Source organism: Podarcis tiliguerta (assembly GCF_965153285.1).
Source record: "Podarcis tiliguerta genome assembly, chromosome: 12".
NCBI classification, from domain to species: Eukaryota; Metazoa; Chordata; class Lepidosauria; order Squamata; family Lacertidae; genus Podarcis; species Podarcis tiliguerta.
Genome location: NC_139545.1, coordinates 40,426,116 through 40,438,733, shown reverse-complemented (window position 1 = coordinate 40,438,733; position 12,618 = coordinate 40,426,116). Strand labels below are relative to the sequence as shown.

The 12,618-nt window shown below is 42.4% G+C and overlaps 1 protein-coding gene across 3 annotated transcripts in view; it reads right to left on the bottom strand.

The window, feature by feature from the left end:
• The window catches only part of JCAD (junctional cadherin 5 associated), a 67,532-nt gene extending 55,376 nt beyond the window's left edge, over nt 1-12,156 (bottom strand). Inside the window, exons 1-3 of one of the 3 annotated variants that reach the window (XM_083406078.1) lie at nt 11,659-12,156; nt 11,401-11,538; nt 2,596-2,750 (exon numbers count right to left, since the gene is read on the bottom strand). The gene's annotated coding sequence lies outside the window, so the exon portion shown is untranslated. Of the gene's footprint in view, nt 1-2,595; nt 2,751-11,057; nt 11,113-11,400; nt 11,539-11,658 lie in introns of those variants that run through there. The other 2 variants (XM_083406079.1, XM_083406080.1) reach the window with 2 other exon arrangements.
• Nucleotides 12,157-12,618: the final 462 nt, after the last annotated feature.

Genomic DNA, 12,618 nt, shown 5'->3' with positions numbered 1-12,618 from the left:
TGACTTGGGAGAGGGGGGCAGTGATGGGGGGGGATTGTACCGGCCAGAAGAGAAGAGTTGGAGGCTGGGGAAGCTTCAGAGCTAGAGGCTGGAGCACAGGGTGGGTCAGAAGAAGAGGTGGAAAAGGCAGGTCAGGCAAGTGAAGCGGCTGGTGCTTCCCCACCCTCTCCTGCACTGCTGTCTCCCTGAACCAGGAGGGGATTGAAAAGGAATGAGCGGGGGAAGCTTCCATGCAGGCACAGCCTCTGGCTGCGTGCGTACAACCTGCCAGGGGAAAATACATAAACGGGTGGAGGGGGGGATGGTCCTCTGTTGCTGCAACTGCTCCATAGAGCACAGACCTGGAAATAGCTGATAGATGTGCATAGGAACCCAGAGCTGCAGAAATGGCTGCAAATATTTTCTTTGATGTGCCATGTGCATTCCTTTGGCTGGGGAGATCCCTTGACCGTGCAGAAATGCACAACAGGGTGTTTTGTATGTCACCAATTGAATATTTCCTTCGTGGCTTGCTCATAATTTGGGAGATTTGTCCATAATTGTAAAGGCTGAGTTGCAGGCAGGTGGGTGATGGGGGGGGGGGACTCAAGAGTGTCATTGCTCCCATAGGCACAATGTGACTAGGGCAAAGGGCTTTGGGCCAAGCGGTTGTGTGGACAGGCCCTAAAAGGGCACATTGCTACAAATGCACCTATTAGGCTTCTGCATTTGAATGCTAGAATGTAGGCAAGATCTCTGACTTGCAAGAGGAAGGAAGCAGCTAACATGTCTTAACACAGACATGTGTACCAGAAATAATTACAGACCTAATTAAATGCAAGGATGAAATTGTTCCTGCAAAACTAGTTTGGAACATCTGGATTAGATCCCAGGCTTAAGATAATACATGCCTGATGTCACGCTATTTCATGGCAATACAGCTTTGGGCTTCTGTACACACCTCAGAAGCAATTGTTAAAAATCATGGCCATTAATAGCACCCTGTCTTCCTAAGATGAATGCTTTAAAAAAATAAACAAATAAAAAAACACACACACATACATGAATTTGAGGGAGCAGTGTGAGGAACACACACAACGAAAGCGAGGATCAACTTTAATCCGTCCTTTGAAACAAAAACAGTCGGGTTTAGTTCCATTGAGAGCAAAATCCAGATCTATAAATAAATAAGCAAGTCCTATGAAAAACCGCTCATGGTGGGGCATTGTTTTGCCCGCCCCTAAAATGCAAGCATCTCTTTAGTCACAGGCAGAGCACAGATGCCAGAATGCTCTGCTACCAGTGTAAGAAGGAAAGGACAGCAAATCCCATTGAAACCACAAGGGGGATTTAAAAAGGCTGAATAGGCTGCAATTACCTACCCTGGAATCAGGCCAGCATGTCAAGACTAATACCCTTTACTCTTGTGAAAACGACATGGTGGAGAAGAGCCAGTCCTTTGCTAGTATTTAAGCCTAACACACATAGAGCTCCTTTGAGATTTCAAAGAGCGTGCTCCAATTAAGTGAAGGGCTCAAATCTATTTAATTATCATCGCAAAACTGTTAAAGAAATTTCAGCGCAAAGCCTCAGCTGCCCTTTTACTCCACCTAGTGGCCAGAGGAATTTGTTGCTCAGTTTCTTAGAGGGCAAAGGGGAAACTCCAGCAGGGAGCTGTTTAACGGGGTCCCCTGCCTTTCCCTTTCTCATTTGAAAGCAGCATCTTAGTTGGAACAGTGTCACAGTGCAAGGGAACAGGGAGTTAGCCCTTAACCCCTATATTGCTTTCCAATACTAAACAGCCCTCTGAAGCTGTTTTATTCCATTAAGTATAATGATACTTGTCTGTTGTCCAAGTCAAGGCAAGTAGCAGCGGGGAGCAAGGGTGTGTAGACTGAGGAAATGGCTAAAGGAGGAAAGCATTACAGAAACAGACACACGTCCCTGGCTCCTGCAGGATTAGGCTATCTATGAATACTAGCCAGGATGGCTATGCTCTATTTTCACCATTGGATGCTGTATGCTCCTGAATGCCATTACAGTGGTACCTCAGGTTACAGATGCTTCAGGTTACAGACTATGCTAACCCAGAAATAGTACCTCAGGTTTAGAACTTTGCTTCAGGATGAGAACAGAAATCGCGCGGCGGCAGCGGGAGGCCCCATTAGCTAAAGTGGTACCTCAGGTTAAAAACAGTTTCAGGTTAAGAACGGACCTCCAGAATGAATTAAGTTCTTAACCCGAGGTACCACTGTATTATTATTATTATTATTATTATTATTATTATTATTTGCTGGGAATCCCAGGAAGGCATAGTGCTATTGTGCTCCTATCCTGTTTTGGGACTTACTTGAGGAAACAGGAATTCTACCCCAACACGCAAGGTAATTATGAAACAAGTTGGGATAAAACCTGAAATCCTATGCATGTTAACAAGTATCTGCTAAGAAGAATTTAGTATAACAAATTAGGTAGTCATAAATAATAAGGATGTGATTAGTAAACTTGATAAAATAAACCCAACATATGGAACATATAAAAACTGTACTGAACATATACAATACTATATATACTATAACTAATACTGTTATATACTATAACAAAATGCTTTCTCACCAGATGGGCTTTTGGATGGATCTAGCAGGCTCTTCTAATGTTCTTAAATAAAAGGTCAGAAGGTCCAATCGTGGATCTCTAGTGCCTCTTCTGGCTTGGCCCTCACTCAGATAAATTTGAACGCTTTTCCAACCAGAGTAGACCCATAGAGGCACCTGCGCAAAAAGAAGCTTGGACATATTAATCTTTATATTTGTGTTTCAGCTTTTCACAATGATTTCTTTACAGCGTGGAATTATTAGACATGTTTTCAAAATGGGTCGGTGAAAACTCAGGTGTCAGGTAGGAAATACCAGCTAAGGTGGAGAGAAAGTGGCATAGAGTTTTTCTAGACATGCCTTCCATTGACTTTAGTTCCCTCGCCTGGAATGAGGAACAGAATGGAACTTGAAACCAAATATAGAATTTCTCTAGTTTATGGGCTAGCAAGATTAATCACCAGAACAAGATGATAGGTGCCTCACACCCACATTCTGACATATTGTTTCACAGCTATGTGGGATGCTAGCAGAGATGGGATAAGTCTTGTTTTCCAAGCAATCAAAGACCAGGCACACCCACTGATTTGCAGCACAACGTCAGTTTTAATTAAGAATAGGAATATTATATTTGGCAGGCATAGATAGATAAAGGCCTCAATTGGACACCATGGTAAACCAGAGGTGAGGAACCTTCCAGAGACCACAGAACAGTAGTGTGGAGTTGGGGACAAAAGTAAGCAGAGCAACTAATGTAAATTTTACCCTTGCGCTATAGGCTATTTTCTACACACAAGCATCTCTCTAACCTCCACCTAGGCAAGTGAGAGGCATTATCAGAGTTCAAGGATGAATTCCAGCCAGGCAGGATGTAAAGCAGGGCCAGTGAGGGGTGTGGCCTGAGAATAGGGGGTGTGGCCTTTGGAGAGCTCCAAGGATCAGATGGAGAGACCTGGAGGGCCACAGTGGGTTCCTGGGCCTGAGATACCCCATCCCTGTGATAAACGAGAGATAACATTCTACCACGATCATATTTGCACTGGAAGGAAAAGAACTGATATCAGGCTGAGTGTTACATCTGAACCCGGGATCCTGGTTCCTTTTGCTACAACAAACCCTGATCAGCAAACCTTGGCTACAGATCATGGCATATTGAAAGCATTATCTAGCACTCTTCAAAGGAGGAGGCTGACCAGGAGCAGGGGAGGCAGTTAAACAGATTGAAGGATGAAGAGAATGGGAGGAAAGTCACACTGGGTGGGGAGCATTTCCTTGTCACAGAAAGCCCTGCTTCCAAATATTTAACGGGGAAACCACCCACACTTTTTACATTTTCCTCCAAAGTCATGTTAAACTGGAAGTTCTGACTCTTCAAATTCCACAGCAGGTATCATTTGGCACCAGAGTTATGTGTTCATTAGCACAATTCCAGCCATGTTATTTTCCAGAGCCCTCTGCTCAAATGGTTTGAAGTTTCACGAGCACCAATGAATTTGTCAACATCATATCCATGTCAATATCTCAGTTTTGTAGGATAATGTATTAAGCCACTGAATAATTTGCTTAGGGGTAGTCATTATCTCAAAGAGTTTCATTCTCCTCCATCAGTGGCAGCTTATTTTTATGCTTGCTTCCTTCCTTCCTGCTTTTGTCCCAGTAGATTATTTGATACATCGGCATTTTAAATAAGCCAAAAAACTGGGGTAACCCAGACACTATCATCTAGCCACCATTTGCCTCTTTAAATAGCACTAATGACATCAGAACTTTCCAAAATAAAGTTCTTTCTTTGCTGAACTAGCAGACACTGCCTTCATGGATAATGAACTGGAGGTAAAATACAACCTGGCTGGTTGCTATAACTCTTGAAGACTTAGGACCTGCATAGAAGTTATTATCATTATTTATTTATAAAAATATTTCTAGACCACTAAATGATTAAAAATATATCAAAGTGGTTTACAACATTAAATGATTTTTTTTTTCAAAAACAAAAACCATGCAATAAAAGCATAAAAGGCTAAAATAATTTTAATGCAAAAAGGTTTAAAATGTGCATCAATAAAATTAAGAGGGTAAACTCTTAATCCCTGCATAGGCCTAGTGAAATAGAAAAGAGGCACATGAGGAGGTGACCAGCCTGCACCTCCATGTTATCTCCCCAGCATGTCGTGTAAAATATGTGATGTTGTGTTGCCTTATATTAAGAATTTCCTGGCCACCAGCAAATTGGATTGGATGTCATGGCATGTGTCTGTTTCATTGAGCTTAGTGGAAACAGATATGGGGAGGGATGCAAGGCAATGTCAGCCACACATATCCCCATATTACCATGTGAGGCCCTGAAAGCCTGTGTGTGTGTGTATGTGAGTGTGTGTGTGTGCGCGTGTGGCTGGCTCCTACAGGCCAAGTAGAGAGGCCTGGAAGGCTGCATTTGACCCTGCACCTGAAGTTCACCATTCGTGCTTTCCACAATCCCCATGCTGATTTGTTACCTGGTTCAGCATAAAAGGTAAGGTTCCTCAAATTATTTATATTCATTTATTTAGGGGGGGGGGATTATACACCGCTGTATCAGAAACATGTTTCACAGCAGTTTGCAACAATAGGAAAACATAAAACCAGACAGTGAAACCACAAAAAGTTAAAAACAAGTTTAAAGCATAAGAAACAAACAAATAAATTCTATTATGCCTCCTTCTTTCACACATGCACACAGCCCCTGGACAATGGCTTCCCGTTTATGTCTCGGCAGTGGTTGCAGTTGGTGCATGTGGATTTATTAGAGGAACGGAAAGTCATTGGTTTGTGGTCTTGTAATTCCCCTGACCAGTTAGGCAGCCTTAGGGGTGACATTGTGGGTCTCTGTGTGTTTGGCATTTGACAGGATGAAGCTGCCTGAGTGTTAGTACTGTGTGGCTGTGGTACATTCCTGGGGGTTCTGGTGCCAGGGGACTGGGGAAGTTGCATGAGCAGACTGGTATCTGTGGATCGTGGCCCACTCTTCTAAACTTGTAATGTAAGCTTCTCCCCCTTTTCAGAAATTGATTCATCCTGCTTCTCTAAGGCAAAACGCTGGCACTGCAATACTGTAGTCCCTTCCCATGAGATATAATATAGCTTCCAATATTTAACTAGGAACTGAAAAAAGCGTGGTGAGAAATGAATACCAAACAAAAACAGTCTTCCTTCTGTTCTTCTCAACGCAGAATTTCAGAAAAAGAAACCACCCAGTGTGTTTTGCTTAATTAAGAGCTGAAGGCTCAGGTATCAATCTATTTTGATAAGTACACTATTAAGTATCTACTTTCTGCCGAAGGAAAATATTTTTGTTTTAAGTGAGACTTTTAGAAAAGAATGTTGGTCCTAACCATATGGTGTTTAAAATTCATCACAAGGAAATTGTGGGGGATATCACAAAACTGCTCTGAAGTAGGTTGCAGTTTTCTATGTAAGCAGGCGAATTTGCTTTAAATATGTATTTGACTCAGAAATACAAAACTAACCAACCAACCAACTAACCAACAAACCAAAACACTCCTTTCAAAGCTGATGTTTCAAAGCTGATGTTTTGCTCATTAAAAAGTACAGACACTTTTTAATAAATGAAATCAGTAAATAAACTGCTTTTATTTTGATGTACTGTAGAAATGGTTTGTGTTTTCGTGCACTCTAGAATTCTTGATTCTGGGATACCTATGCAGAATATCTGTCAGGAATGAACACTGGAATTATGTAATGAAAGCGGAGTGATAAGGGAGTGGAGTGATAAGGATCAAACATCTTCTCAGAGAAATGAGCATCAAAAGGGATTGCTTATTTAGCAATATAAAAAAGAGGAGAGCAAAAACATCCCATCACCACAAAATATTTCCACATTTAGAAACATGGCAAGAAATTATTGAATTACCGTAATTGACTTCTGCTATACTCCTATAAGGGACACAGGTGGCGCTGTGGTCTAAACCACAGAGCCTAGGGCTTGCTGATCAGAAGGTCGGCGGTTCAAATCCCACAATGGGGTAAACTCCCGTTGTTCGGTCCCAGCTCCTGCCTATCTAGCAGTTCAAAAGCACGTCAAAGTGCAAGTAGATAAATAGGTTCCGCTCTGGCGGGAAGGTAAACGGATTTCCATGCGCTGCTCTGGTTCGCCAGAAGCGGCTTAGTCATGCTGGCCACATGACCCAGAAACTGTCTGCGGACAAATGCCGGCTCCCTCGGCCTATAGAGTGATATGAGCGCCGCACCCCAGAGTCGTCCGTGACTGGACCTAATAGTCAGGGGTACCTTTACCTATGTACCTATACAAAAATATACATTAAGAAATGAAATAAATGAATCTTCTCTCCAAAGGAGAGAGACAGTGGGATTTGTTTCTTTCTCGCAGGTCTCATTTCACCAGGTGATACTAGCTAGGCTTATTTCTGGGGACGCTTTTGTACTACATGCAACAAAACAGATCATAAGACGCACTCTTGCAGTGCTTCCAAACTGTCACTATTGGGGGGGGGGGGCGGTGATTCAATCACATACTGGCAAAATTTGCGCAATTTTGTCCTCTTGCACAACAAACCCACTTACTCCAAAATAGAACTGTTTGCAATGAGAAATGTGACAGGAAAGTGTGGGATGTATGATCGTCAGAATAAATGTTCATCAAAAAGCCAGTGTCATCTGGTCTCCCTGCAAACAAATCAGGATGAATTCTCAATAAACAGGTTATCTAGAAGTGTCATGCTTCTTCTTTTTTGTGCTTCCTGTGTGGGAGATACACAAGTTTCCACTTCACACATTGCAACAAAAGCACAAAAGTCAATTGTGCTTCCACTGAGGGGGCAGGCACTTCCCTCAATATGTGGAAGAGACCTCTGTTTCATTTCTGTTAGTCAGAGACTAGTGACAACTTGCCATTTTCATATAGTTGTAGAGCAACACTTCAAACACTGCCCCAGGAGAACTCTCTTCCTTAGAAGACTCTGGGCTGTTTCAAATGCTCCGCATTTCCAGACCTGAAAGCACTTCCCCGTATGAAATGGGGGAAACCAGATAGGAAAGGTCACCATTCACATATATTTCATCTACTTTACTACATATAAAAGCTGCTTTGTAGGAAATGCATAACATTTGGAGGAGTACCCAGCCAAAGGTAAACCTCAACCTTTTTTCAGAAGCAACGTAAACCTTTTCTATTGGCTTTTGGTGAGCAGGATTAAGCTGTTAGCAAAAAATTTGTTTGGTGTTTCGGAAGGGGGTCTGATTTTTATCTGGTGCTGTTATTTTAAAACTATGACCCACTCGAAGTCCTAGGGATGGGGCAGGCTAGAAATGGAACTACATGAAATATATAAATTATTCCATGCATAACTAAATGAGAATATTTATGGAACTCTGTGAACCATAACCTAATTCCACCAAAGACACAAAGTGAAAACATACCGTACTTTGCAAGCCAGCGTACTTTGTTATTCTCCATGGGAAAGCCGCCACATTTTTAGTCACTGCAGAACTAACAAGTTTATTAGTATAGAAGAGCTTGCTAGAGTTCATGCCTTGTCCATCCCAGGATTAATTCAGGAAAAGACTATTTCTTTGCTCAGAATATTTATACCTGCCACTGATAAAGGAGCTTCCAAACATGAGTGTATTTTGGAATTGATGTTGCTCAGGTCCATAACTTCCTTTTGTAGCATCCACGTGATGCCACTGTCATCAAAACACCAGATTTTACTTTTTTATATATATTTAATTTAGATACAGTGGAACCTCAGTTTTCGAACGTAATCCGTTCTGGAAGTCTGTTTGAATCCCGAAACATTTGAAAAGCAAGGATCAAAGGGCTGCCAGCAAGTTCAATGGGGAAATTTAAGAAACACACCTCAGAAGCCGTTCAACTTCTGAGGCGCATTTGAAAATGGAAGCATTCACTTCTGGGTTTTCGGCATTCGGAAACGTTTGGCAGCCGAGGCATTCGAAAACCGAGGTTTGACTGTAATTACTTACCATGGAAAATCCAGTAAGTAAAGATAAGATATTAAACATCCACAGTCATTGTTGGTTTGGAAGTTCATTAGCACATTTGTAAGCGGGCGTTTTGTCATGTGCATTTCGTAGGTGGTCTCTTTCAACACTTCCCTACTTCCGTTTCCTTTGATTATCACTGAAACACAACTTACCCATTTCGTTTCCAGCAGCCCCCGATACCAAACATAATGCCAGTTGTTGTATGCCAAAGTAATACCCAGAACACAGTAGATATTGTCCATATGAAAAACGTGGGGTTTACCTGGAATACATTAACTGCAGCACACATACATTGGACTGATAAAAATAATAATACAGGGGTCTTGTTCAAGATTTCTTTATCACCTTTGCACGAGACCTCACTGTTAAAAAGCCAAATGGAAATAGATATTATCCCTCTCCCAGAAAGCACAAGCCTTCATTTTGCCCACTATGATAACTGCCCACTATGTATTTTCACATTGCCAGGTTACAGATAAGGAAACAAATCGCAAGGCGTACACACAGGTTGTACAGTATAGCACACAATTCAGAACAGTAAAGAAGCAAAGCAGAGTGAAACCAGGACTCTTCTCATCAAGGGTAAAATGAGCTACAGCTATTTAACAGCAAAGAATTAAATAGCACAAAACTCACATAGACCTCAGTGTCAGTTCAGCATTAAAAGCTCTGGGTGAATTCATAACAAGAGAAAGAGACTAAACTACAAGAAGTACTAAACTACTTGACTTGCACCGATTGACTAACAGAAATCCTAACAATCCTACTGGGAAGTAAACCCTATTGAATTCAGTGGGGCTTACCCCCAAGCAAGTGGGGTTAGGATCGCAGCCTATGTTTTTGCATGGCATTTCAACCTAAGTGGGGAACATGCTGAATTTCAAGGAGAACTCTGTAAAATGCTGCATAGTTGGCAAGAATGGTAACTACATAGAAATGCAGAGCATGTTTGAGTCCATCAAAGTTACCACAGGCCCCAAAGAAATATAGTTGTGGTACTATAAAACAACACTGCCCTGTTTCCACCCTCCAAAAATCTTGTGGAATGTTAGAAGAAATAATATACATCTCTAATATCCTCAACATTATGATACAGTGGTCTATTTAACTGCACCAAGAGAAGGCCCACAGCTGTAATTTCAGCCATCAAATTTCCTGGGTTTGCAAGCTTAAGCCAGATGCTCAGGTTTGTTTTTGTGAGGGAGTAATATATAACATCACTGATGCATGCATGATTTTATAAGGGAAAGGTATGTTCGTTGTATATGAAATGGTGCCTCATTATGATGTTGCCATTTGAGAGCATAAGGTACCGAGCAGAAAAGATTCTTCAAAGTACAGTGGTACCCCGGGTTACATACGCTTCAGGTTACAGACTCCGCTAACCCAGAAATAGTACCTCGAGTTAATAACTTTGCTTCAGGATGAGAACAGAAATCGGGCTCCAGTGGCGCAGCAGCAGCGGGAGGCCCCATTAGCTAAAGTGGTGCTTCAGGTTAAGAACAGTTTCAGGTTAAGTACGGACCTCCGGAACGAATTAAGTACTTAACCTGAGGTACCACTGTACAGTCTTCTAGAGGTTGAAGAAACTTGTGAAGCATATAAGCACCAATGTTTTCATGGTGGTGTGTTACAGTGGCTGCGGTGGGGGGAGGACGGCAGTCACAAAACTCACAGGTGACCTCAGTCTAGTGGCTACCTTGCAGGAGGGATGTGAGGATAATAGGAGGGATATGTACGCTGCCCTGAGATTATTGGAATGTGGCATAAAAATGCAATGTTTAAACCTGCTTGATTGCCCCCTCTTTTTTGTTTACAGGTTTCTCTATATTTTGTGAGGTAGGGCAATAGTGAAATGCAGACTTCTGTTTTGAAAGGAATTGTACTCTCCATTTGTTATTGGAGATGAGTTTGAGTAAGGAATCATCAGTGCTTAGTACTAGAAAATGCTTTCAGTATTAGGCCTCAGACCAGAGAGGTGATAAAGCGTGAAGTGATTTGAGGATGTGCAGACTGTGTCTTCCTTGCAGTGCCCAACAAGCACAGTGAACAATTCCTAGATCACATCCGCCCCATGCCTATGGCTTCCCCCCAAAGAAGCCCGGAAACTGTATGTGTTAAGGGCGCTGGGAATTGTAGCTCTGTGGGGTATAAACTACAGTTCCCAGGATTATTTAGGGGAAGCCATGGTGTGTGGGTGTCACCAACGTGCCTGAAGGCCACAGGATGTGATTCACCCTACCATTTTCACACAGTGTTTTGCTTTCTAGGATGTGGTAGCTTGTGATGCCACCATACAGAGCTTTCCAATCCCAACTTCTTTACCGCACAAAAAAATTGAGAGGGTCAAAACTCAAAAATGGGTCACGCAAATCAGTTCTTCTCTTGTCGAATCCCCACCGATCGCTCCCTCCAATAACCTCAAACAAACATCCCCAAAACGGATGCCGCTTTGCTCTGTACCTGGCGGTGACTTGCCAAGTCCCAACTCCCTGAACTTCTGAACTCATCTTAATTCTGTGTACCTGGTTAAAATCACTTGGCGCTGTGTGGGGACGGGATCCAGGCCTACTGACAGCAGCATTTAATGAGCCCTGGCCCCGTTCTCAGCTTGAGGGAGTGAGAGAGACAGAAGGGATTCTGGTGGCCTTCCTGGGGCCTTTTAGCATTTCTGAATGATGAAAATCCAAGAGAGCGGGACGTACACATTTTTGAGTGAAGTGCTACATGTGTTTAGCCCCTTCATCTGGCAGTACATCTTAAGTTTGGAATTTTTTTTAAAAAAGACAAGGCAGTAAGATTTTACCTGAGTAGGCCCATCCATTAGGAGTTGCCCTGGGCAACCAGGACACAGAAGGTGATTTATCTTCCTGTTTTCTTGTGCAGCATGACAGTAATATTTCAATGGCCATCTTTCCCTTTCGTGCCTCGACAGCTCAGTAAACTGAGGAGGAAAGTTAAGCAGCATTCGGTCAAACTGTGCCACAAAAGCGTCTTTCTAAAAAGGAGTCTGTGTGGGTGTTTGTGTGGGTGTGTTTACAAATACAAATTGAGCACCCATTACCTCAGAACAAAGATCTTGAAGAACATGAGCCAGTGCTTTTGTTAGGTCCCCATCTAGATCTCTAAAACAGACATTTCTTGAGGCAGACATTCTTCCCCTGCCCACTGCATACTTTCCAATGCTTTGAAGCCAAAATCTGGGGCGCCGTCTTCCCAAACGTAGCCTTCTCATTTTTTTATTGTGAAAGCACAGTGGCCATTTTGTTTGATGTGATCTTGCGCAATTTTGTATCACAGTTCCCCCACCCAAAAAAGCCCTGAGATTGCGGCCCCCAAAAGTGCTTTTCGGGGGTTGCTTGGTGAATTTGCTTGGGATCACGGCAACCAAAATGGCCACCATTCTCTCATGATGGAAAACAGGATGTCCCTTTAAATACAGCTCAGCCTACAGATTCCTGCTCTCTTCCTTTTCACGAGGGCTGGGCCAGGGATAATCAACTTGGTGCCCTCCAGATGTTGTTGGATTACAGCTCTCATCATCTCTGGCTAATGACCATGCCAGCTGGGGATGATGGGAGCTGTAGTCCAATATTATATGGGTTAGTATGTGCTTTTGGTAGCAGGGCACTACTCTGTAAAGTTTGTTCCTTCTAATCCAGTCTGTGGATGATTTATAAACTTGCAAACACTACAGTGGGTGGGTCTCTTTACAACATGATTAAACCAGACAAGATCCCTTTTTCTGCTTTTATTTTCCTCTGACTGGCTTCTTTTCTATTTTTCTGTGTAGCCAAGCTTTATACAATCATGCTGTCTTCAGAAAGGCAACAGATAAGTCTTGCAAACACATATGAACTCTATTTCACTCTAGTTTTCTGAAGAGTCCTTTTACCATCTGCTTTCTTTGAAATCTAGACTCTTGCATGTAGATTGTTGATACTAACAATAAACATTAGTGTCTGCTTAGAAGAAATGGTAATTACCCTTTACAAATAGGTGATGATTTTAGTGTCTTCTTCCC